We start from the raw sequence: 10949 nt of genomic DNA on the forward strand, positions 1-10949 counted from the left end.
CTTTATTTTGACTTTCAAAATGGCCGCCATAAACATATATTGTATTATGTACAATGCGAACTAGGAAATCAATTTTCACAGGAGTGAGCACCATAAATGCACGTAATTCTGATCTATGAGTAAAATATTGTCTGAAAGTACAATTTCTAAAAAAATATATCAGTTCTCCTGCCAGGTAGGTGAAAATACTGGATTTTCAAAGTCAAAATGGCCGCTACAGGCCCTAACATTATTATGTACAATGTGAATGGGGACAAATGATTTTAACAGATTTTCGCTTTGCTTGACTAAAAGGTGGTGTATGAGTGAAATATTGTCTAAAAACATGATTACTCACGAAATATATCATATTATATAAAATTTATGTGATTAATGTTATATTTCAAAATTGAAAATGGCCGCCATATGCCCTTTTGTGAAAATTCTCTGTCCTCATTCAAATTGTACATTATACAGTAAGGGCCTATGGCGGCCATTTACGATTTCAGAATGCAGCATTTGCCACCTTAATTACACCAGATATGATATATCTCGTTAGTAACCATGGTTTTAGACAATATTTCACTCTAACATCACAATTATATGCAATTCTTATAGTCAAGCAAAGCCAAATTCTGTCGAAATTATATGTACCAAATTACAATGTACATAACACTTTTAGGGCCTATGACAGCCATTTTGAATTTCAAAGTACAGCATTTATTACCTCCATGAGCAACATGGGATGTATTTATTTAGAAATCATATTTAAGACAAATTTTTACTCGTACATCACAGCAACATGCATATTTTATGATTACCACTGAAAATAAGTTTCCCTAAACGCATGTAGCATAATTTAGTTAAGGCTTGTAGCGGCTATTTTGAATGTCAAAATACAGTATACATGTATATCACTTACATGGCAGAAGAAATGCTATATTTCATAAAAATCATGCTTTCAAATAATATTTTACTCATACAAAAGGATTATATGGATTTCATAGTCAAGCAAATCCAAATTCTTACAAAATTACATGTCCCCATTTACATTGTAGATAATACTGTTAGGGCCTATAGGGGCCATTTTGAATTTAACAATACAGCATTTATCTCATGCATGACTAGAGAAATGATATGTTTAGCTAGAAAACGTGTTTTCAGACAATATTTTACTCGTATATCACAATTACATGCATTTTATGTACTTATTCTCGTGAAAATGAGTTTCTCCATTCGCATTGTACATAATGTATAATGGGCATATGGCGGCCATTTTGAATTTCAAAATACAGCATTTATCACATAAATTGCATCTCAAATATTATATTCCGTTAAAATTGAATTTTTAGCCAATATGCCACTCGCTTATCTTAATAATATGCATTTTAGTACTCACTCTTGTATAATAATACTGTCAGGGCGTTTGGTGGCTTTTTTAATACTAAAATGTTTCATTTATTACACACATGACATAACAAATGATATATTTCGTTAGCAATCATGTTTTCATCCATTACTTCACAAAAAATCACAATTACTTGCATTTAGTGCTCACTTTTGTGAAAATTATTTTCCCCATTCATATTGTACATAAAGTTGAATACAGCGGTCTATGGCGGCCATTTTAAATATCAAGAAAATACATATTTTTTCAAAAATCGTTTTTTTCAGAGAGTATTTCACTCCTGCAACACAATTACATACATTTTATAGCCAATCTACTGGCAATTTTATGATTTTCATGGGTAATTTGCATATTTTGGCGGCCATATTAGATTTTGCCAATTTGCGGAAAATGCTCAAGGTAACACGAGTGGCATCATTCAGATTCGTAATCAGCACCCTCGAATTGACAAGAAACCATGAAAAAATATTATACATATGAAAAAACAAGGTTTGGACAATTTTCTTTGGGGCCTATCCTGGACTATTACAGAGAAACGATAACAAAAATAACACTCAAAAGAGCATCGTTATTAGCTGTGATATGCGGTTATACGCGTGAATCTTGTCTTTTTAATGATCATTACGGAAATTCAAATTTGATAGGATCTGGCATCAAGAATTTTCTCCAATTTCAGACCCACTTCCAATAGAATGATAATCCCTCCAATCATTTGCTTATGGAAACCGAGTGGTTGAGCAATGCGGTTGTTGTATATACTTCTTCACCGGTGATATTCCTCATAATTTTAAAATGTTATGATTATGGTCTACACTCTAAATGGGTGATAAAATTTTACACAGGAAGAATTATTATTATTTCACATTTTTTATAATCATGATAATGTTGTCTATAATAAGCCTTGTGTGCTACTGTTATTATAATCGACTATTAAAATAATAGAAAATTATTATCACCGGAAAATAATAACTTTGACACTCCAAAGAATATTATCGATTCAAAAGGTTAAATAACCAAGCAGACTTGGCGATGTTTTCAAATATTTCTTTATTCGTATCATATTTTATCTAAAGAGGGAACCTATTTTGTTGCAGATAGTGATTTCTGTCGAGTAAATAAATATTGTTTATGCATGCATTTGAAATACCTGACTTCCGATATTCTATTGTGATAAATCAGGTCAATTTCGTTAAATATTTTACTGGAGGTAAACAAATCCATCTGATGATCTGTGTTGGCAAATTTTAGAAGAAAAACAATCTTTATAATTTCATGCCACTATATATATGTTTCAGGAAAGGATGGAAAACGGGAGTACATCGAAGGGAATTAAAGTTCACCCTCGTATGATTATACAATATTAAAACGGATTGATATCAAATTGAGTTACCGTGTTAAAAGTTATAAGTGTACATTGCCCTATGGCTTTAATTGTTTTCATCTAAGATGATGGTGGAATCAGGTCCATGGTGGAATGCAATATTTTGAATTATTAAAATAAACCCAAATGTGCATAAAATCTATAATTCAATGAAAAGAAAATCACACACCCTCCAAATCAACAGGATCACTTTGCACCCTCGCCTTAAAAAAATCAATCAAACAAGTGCACACCTACTTACCAAAAATGCATATAGCATTTTAATTTATTTTAATTTATAGGATAAAAGAGAACTGTCGACTTAATGCCTTGCTCACGGCCGGGAATCGACTCCGGACTTTCAAATATCTATTCTTGAGTACTTTACGTATTTGCCCCCCCCCCCCCCTCACAAGGACCATGGTCGCGTGCGTATTTCGTTCAAGAAACTTTTCATACATATAATTTAATGAAGTCTTTTACTGACACTGTAGTAGTCAAAGAAGAACTGATAAGTAGTTTTTCAATTATTTCCAATAACGTGACAAACTATAAAATGATTCCTCGTGTGATCGTCTATTAATTCTATCACTGCATGCTCTTCATCACCAAGGCACCAAAATGGTGTCGATAATCAGGGTTTTCATCGTTCTCAAATTTCAATAAAATTTAATGAAGAACCCTCGAAAAATGTATCTATGTTGGCGCCTGACCGACATACCGGTTGATTATCATATTGTTTCATAATTTTCCGTTCACTAAAATATAACGTTTTGTATAAAAAAATACGAATTGAATACACTGAGTGCACTTGTAGTTCAAATAGAAAAAAAAAAGTGTTTTATGAATGGTACATGCATTCTTTATTTGTGTTGAGTTTTCTCGCCTCCTGTAGCTTATCAATTAACAAGTATATCGGTGTTAATAATTAGACGGAAACGACTATCCCTCTGTTCAAAGTATAAGGAACACATTAAGATTGCCTATATGTTTCATCTGGCTTCTTGTCTGCGCATGGATAATGGCAACCAAAGAAAATTAACCAGACCATTGAAGACATGATTTAAACTTTCAAAACAGAAGATGGAATTAAAAAAAAAGATCATTAGTGACGGGAATGATGACCTCAATTTTAGTTGGCTCTTTCATCTTCCTATCACGGTCTTGTATGACTTCCTTATTGTGCAGAAAATGTTCAAATTTGTGTAACGGTATACCGAGAATAAAACATGAGTACAATCATCATGTTCCAAGAGACTTTTTAATAATACTACGAATAATTTTCTTTTCAAACATAAATATAGGCCTATGGTATTTTTTCAATAATTTTCGGTGACAAAATGAAAAACGGAGGACATAGGGGCTGTCAATGTGTTTCTTTCCAGTATAATAGTGTACTAGCTCATGGCGAAATACCATGTAGGTAATCCCATGATGCAACTAAACCAGGAATGGTTCAAAACATTTTACAGTAACAGAGCAAGAGGAAACATTGTTCTCAATCGCAAGAAAATATTTGTTATTAAACAAAAACCACCCTTGGTAATTATTACATGTAAGTCATAGGTCCAGTGGTCACGATATCATGATGTAAAGATTCGGGGCTGCGGAACCGCGGGGGTGTCTCACCCCCCCCCCCCCCACACACACACACACACTTTTCAATAAACGTGTACAAAAATTTAAACAAAAAAATACTGTTTTATTGTTTTAATCACATAGCCAGCCCCCCTTAAAAACTAACCACGGCCCCAGATTATCATAATGAAAGCATGACACAGTTATTCCATGTTTCCGTTTTAGTTGAAAATGAGCCAATGCATACGACCTACATGCTTACACCAATGAAAAAAAAATCATGAGTAGGCCCTAACCATAGAGTCTGAAAATAGTCCAATGACTTTACAGTAATAGGTAAAGTTTAAGAATAAATGAAATATTCTAAGAATAAAATTATGCTGGTGGTGAACTATCATTCGCAACATGTCTGGGGGCAATGAAAATGGCATGAAAGTACAAGATAATTTAGAAATTAATAAAACGCTTCTTCAGTGTCATACATTAATTCCCTTTTCTCCTTGATTATTTTTCAATTGATATAAATCCTTCTAGATAGTATTTTTTCTCATATTACATGTATCTCCTCTCATATCGTTTCATTCTTCTCCTCCCCTCCGTTCCAATGCGCCTCATTATATCCTTCCGCTTATAATATCTTTCAAATTCCTGCTATGACTCTGTCCATGCTGTCAGTGGTCCGCTTCTTAACTACATGTATATACACATATATGTTTGGATGTTATTGCAAATACGGGAATAATCAGGAAAAAAATCAGGAAAGTTGTTAATCTACATTTACTCTGTTAGTCACAATGGTGACGAGTTAAATGAAACATTCTTCAATAACTAGGAAGAGGAAGGGCGCAATATAAGGTTGCACCATTGATATATACTGTATATCTATAATGAACTGCATGCTTGCAATTATGTCTCAAAGGGAATTACCGATGATCTCCAGATACCACATTCCTTCAAATATTCAAGACAAAATAAGAGACTTAACTTGAAATTATACTTTATGGATTTCAGTTCCGGCTTATCTTTTTCATGGGGGGGGGGTGTGGTGCATTTCATGTTCATTGCCCCTATGTGACTTGCGCACGTTATGTTCCCATTATTCCAATCTTTAAAAACGACGGTTTTAATCTTCTTTTCCTCCGCCCTGCCGATAAATAATTGGTGAAGAAATAGATTTTTAAAATGCAGTTTTTACTCATCATCAGCGGCGTACGGATGGGGGGGGGGGCTGTTGGTGCTCCCCCCCAAAAAAAAATCACGACCAAGAAAATAAAAGCACAAGGAAACAGAGATGGGTGAAATATGCTATTTTTTCTGAATATTCAAAATCTATCACAAAATTTGATTTTTATAATAACAAGTGAAATGCCTCTGGCATTCTCGCCTGCATTACGTAAGTCGATATAGCAGCAGTGCTTCCTTTGGAAAACAGCTAATGAATAATTATTCACAGAAGAAAACATTAGTAAGATAATGAAATATTATGTCCATTGACCCAAAATGACCTTTGACCATGATCATGTGACCTAAGGATTGTGCAAAACTATCATTCATACTTGATTACCCTTATGTCGATTTTTCATGAGCAAGTACCATAAACTTCCTAAGTTATGATGCCAATTCAACACATACTCCCAACACGGCCAGAGTTCATTGACCTTTGACCTTGGCCATAATCCTGAAACACACACAGGGTATTCAGGGATACACTGCTGCTCTTATGTCCAAGTTTCATGGACTAAATCCATAGACTTTTAAAGTTATGATGGCAATGCCACAAATACCCCCAACATTACCAAAGTTTTTTTTTACCCTAAATGACCTTTGACCTTGGTCATGTGACCTTAAACTCGCACATGATATTCAGGGATACATGGTTAATCTTATGTGATGTCCAAGTTTCATGAACTAGATCCATAAACGTTTAAAGTTACAATGACAATTCCTCAAATAACCCCAACATGACCAAAGTTGGTTGACCCTAAGTGACCTTTGACTTTAATCATGTGACGTGAAACTCAGGCAGGATATTCAGTGATACACTATTACCCTTATGTCCAAGTTTCATGAACTAGGTCCATATACTTTTGAAGTTATGACAACATTTCAAAAACTTAACCTTGGTTAAGATTTCGATATTGATTCCCCCAACATGGTCATAACCCTTATGTCCAAGTTTCATGAATAGGTTCATATACTTTCTAAGTTATGATGACATTTCAAAAACTTAACCTTGGTTAAGATTTCAATGTTGACGATGCCGCCGTCGCCGTCGGAAAAGCGGCGCCTATAGTCTCGCTCTGCTATGCAGGCGAGACAAAAATGTCGAAATATTTGCTCGCCCGCTACGCTCTCTCGCAAATTTTTAAAACTATTTTGCCCGATACATATTATCTGGCCCCCTCAAAGTTTGGGCTCATTATGCCACTGCTTGTCATGACCTTATTTTCACATTTACGAGAAAAACAACTTCTTCCCTGCTCTTTTCATGTGTCCTGTTACTTGATACATAATGACAATGACAACTCCATAGTCAATCATCCATCTTCCAAAAACAGATACATCATAAAAACAAAAACACTCTGCGCGGGAACTCGTCTGCTTCTCTTTTCATTCCAAGTTTTACGTCGTACACGCATAAGAGTACCATTATCGTCAAGCTCGCAAGTAAAATTATTAAAACGTTTTACTGGTAACTTTCATTAGATCAATTGGGTATGAAATATCTAGACTTTGTGAGTTAACACAGACTCCCAACAATGTTTAATAATATAATCATTTCACGAAATATGGACTGCAATACCAATTCAGAGTGTTATATAATAAAAGTCTCAACTGAAATGCACGTTCGTTCTCTCATATACTGTACAGTGTACCTATTCTCTTCACACAGTGCCCCCCCCCCCCCCAATCGGCTGGCCAAAAAAAAAAAAAAAAAAAACGGGAGAAAAGGGAGAAAAAGAGGGAGAAGAAAGAAACGTAGTGGGAAAGAAGAATTTATTGTACATTATAATGTTATATTATATTATATGTTGTGTTATATTACATAATTATATTTTTTTCATAACTTTATGAAACATAATGTGCTCAGGGCCTATTTGTTCATTATTCCTGGTTCTAGCATTGTCTGTTTAATGAGATATACATGTACAATCATGTTGTACCAAAACGTCCTGTTTTCAAGTCAATATGCACCAAATATATATCATCGCACTTCGAGTTATTATTGTTTTATGTCAGTATGTAGTGACATATGCTTCTTTTCATGACTACTTAAAGTGATAGCCCCATTTTAAGGTATGTATATAAAAAAAATCCTTGTTCGTGTTCGTGCTTACGTTCGAATTAGTAGATTGATGAGATTTGTCTGCTCTTCATGAATTCCTGAAATCGGTCCTTAAAATGTCTCTTTTTCTAATGTAAATATCAAAAATTTTCAGCTCGCGCTTCGCGCTGGCATCATTTGTTTAGTGAAATACGTATGGTCATAGTAGATTCCTACAAACAAGCCTTAGAATGCCCCTCTTCAGATCTGAATTTCTTATATTTTCAGCTCGCACTTTGCGCTACTGAGATGCGTATGATAATCATGATTACTATGACTACAAAAAGCTCTTCATGTGTTTGAATGTGATTCTAACAAAATCAGCAATCGCTTGGCACTCGCATTGGATGACTATGGTGAGATATGTATACTCTTGATGGATTCAAAAAAAGAAATAGTCCTTAAAATGTCCCTGTTTGGGGTCAATATATACAAAATTTTCAGCTCGCGCTTCGCGCTCGCATCATTTTGTACGTGAAGTACGTATGGTCTTCGTAAATTCCTACAAACAAGCCTTAGAATGCTTCTCTTCAGGTCTGAATTTCCTAAATTTTTAGCTCGCGCTTTGCGCTCGCAATATTTGATTAGTGAGATGCGTATTTTAATCATGATGACAATGACTACAAAAGGTGTTTCATGTTTTCTAACAAAATCAGCAAGCGCTTGGCACTCAAATTAGATGAGTATGGTGAGATATGTATTCTCTTATTTGATTTCTAAAAAATAGTCCTTAAACTGTCTCTGTTTGGGTTCAATAAATACAAAAATTTCAGCTCGCGCTTCGCGCTCGCATTGTTTGTTTAGCGAGACAGATACGTATTTTTTGTTTTTTATTTAATAGCTTATTTTGACCCTTTTTAGGTATGAATTTCAAAAATGTTCAGCTCGCGCTTCGCGCTCGCATCATTTGATCAGTGAGATACATTACATATCCGTTTAATGGCACAGTCCTTAAAATGTCTCTATATAAGGTCAATCGGCCTATACCTGGTAATTGAGCGCGCTTTGCGCGCTCACTGAGCGACTCAAAATTTTTGCTGGTGCCCCCCCAATGCCGTGACCCACGGTACGCCACTGGTCAGACTTCACCAACAGATGCGAATTTGCTAATTTTTGTCCCATTTTGCGTTGAAAGTCGCTCAAATATAGGCCTACAGATATGGAAAAAAAATCGAGCACAAATGAAATGTAATTTTCCAAACGTTGTCCCTAAATTTGCTTATGATATACACAACTTAAGCCTGTTTTTGCTGCTCTTTCTAGTTGCAGACTGTTGTCACTACTACTACAAAAACTATTACTACTACTACTACTACTACTACTACTACTACTACTACTACTACTACTACTACTACTACTACTACTACTACTACTACTACTACTACTACTACTACTATTACTACTACTACTACTACTACTACTACTACAACTACTACTACTACTACTTCTACATCTACTATTACATCTACTACTACTACTACTACTACCATGACTACTACTACTACTACTACTACCATAGGCGGATCCAGGGGGGCCCGGACCCCCCCCCCCCCATTGGCGGAGCAAAAAAAAAGAAAAAAAGGGGGAAAGAAAGAAAAAAAAAGAAGGGGAAAGAGAGGAGAAAAAAGAAGGGGAAACATAAGAGGAGGAAGACGAGTGAATAAAATAAGATGAGGGGAAGACTCGGAATTTTTTTTTTTAATTTCTCATATCACTATATAAAATTTTCGCTCGCGCTTTGCGCTCGCATTGCCTTTTAGGTGATTTACATATCTTGCTCAATATGGAGCTTAAAATATCAAAACTTGAAGTCAATATACAAAACATATTTCAGCTAGGAAATCGAACTTTTATTATTTTGTTTAATTTACAAATTGATTTTTTAAAAGTGCTCTGTAAAAATTTATGTTTTATGTTCTGAATATTAACATATTCTGCTCGCGCTGCGCGCTTGCAAAATTTGATTTGTCATGCACCTAATATTTTCCTGTATTCCATAAAGTTCTCAAAATATCCCTATTCGGGTATACGTTTTGACAATCTGACCTGAATCAGGTCAGATTGTCAAAACGTATAAGCTACTCGCTGCACGCTCTTATTTTGATTAGTGAGTTATGTACATGTATATCTCAATATCAATTCTATAACAAATTTCTTAAAATCCCCATTTCATGACAGTTTATCAAAAATTTCGGGTCGTAAATTTTCTCTCGCATTGATTGTTGAAAATATATTAGCTCATGCATCTTATTCATAATTACAAAAGTGCTAAAGTCCAGTTTTCAGGTCATAATATTAACAGATTTCGCACTATCATTAGGCTTATTAGATTAATAAATAAGATATTAATATAATAATCAAATTCTCCCCTTTTTTTCAGAATGGAATATAGACAAGTTTCATCTCGCGCTTAGGAAGAGAAATAGGAGGATGGTCATCATTTTCATATGATGACATAATGTTCTGAGAATGTCCCGGTCCCATTTCAAAACTCCAAATAATATTAATGAAACATATCAGCTCTTTTTTTAACTGTGATCCATATCCACCTCCTAATTTTCCTTCAAAGTGCTTGAAATATAGAGCTTGTTTTTTGGGGGGCTTATTTTCAAATATTTCAAGTTTGCGCTTCGCGCTCGCTTTATTGATTTTCATTATCAAAAAAAGGTATTTAAAATGCCCAGATTCTATAAGTCGAATTATGAAACACGCGCACGCATGTTTATTCAGATACGCAGCATGTTCTCTATTTTAATCATTATCCAGTTTCAGATCACAATATCAAATTTTTTCTGCTCGCGCTTTGCGCTCGCATTATTAATGTAGGAAGATTTCCAATTACTCATCTTTTTCATGATTTACAAAACATGAGTATCCCATTTTTAGGTGTAAATCTCGAATTTTCCGCTCGCGCTTTGCGCCTGCATCAATTGTTTAGTTATATACTTATCCTTTTCACGAGTACAATAAGTGCTTAGAATTTCCATTCTTGCAGGTAGAAATGTCAAAAATTTCAGCTCGCGCTTCGCGCTCGCATTATTTGATGCTTGAATTATGTAAAGTCTTAATGGATAACTGCAAGTAGCCGTTAACAGATCCTTTTTTGATCAGATCAAAACATATATTAAAAATTTCTGCTCGCGCTTCGCGCTTGCAGTAATTATTTAGTTGGATACACAGCTCGTTTAGAATCATAAACATTGCCTAGAATGTTTAGATTTTAGGACAAAATATATGAAATAATAAAAAAATCTCGCGCTTCGCGCTCGCACTATTTAAATAAAGTTTATGAGATTTTT

Source organism: Lytechinus pictus, chromosome 3 (genome assembly GCF_037042905.1).
Source record: "Lytechinus pictus isolate F3 Inbred chromosome 3, Lp3.0, whole genome shotgun sequence".
NCBI classification, from domain to species: Eukaryota; Metazoa; Echinodermata; class Echinoidea; order Temnopleuroida; family Toxopneustidae; genus Lytechinus; species Lytechinus pictus.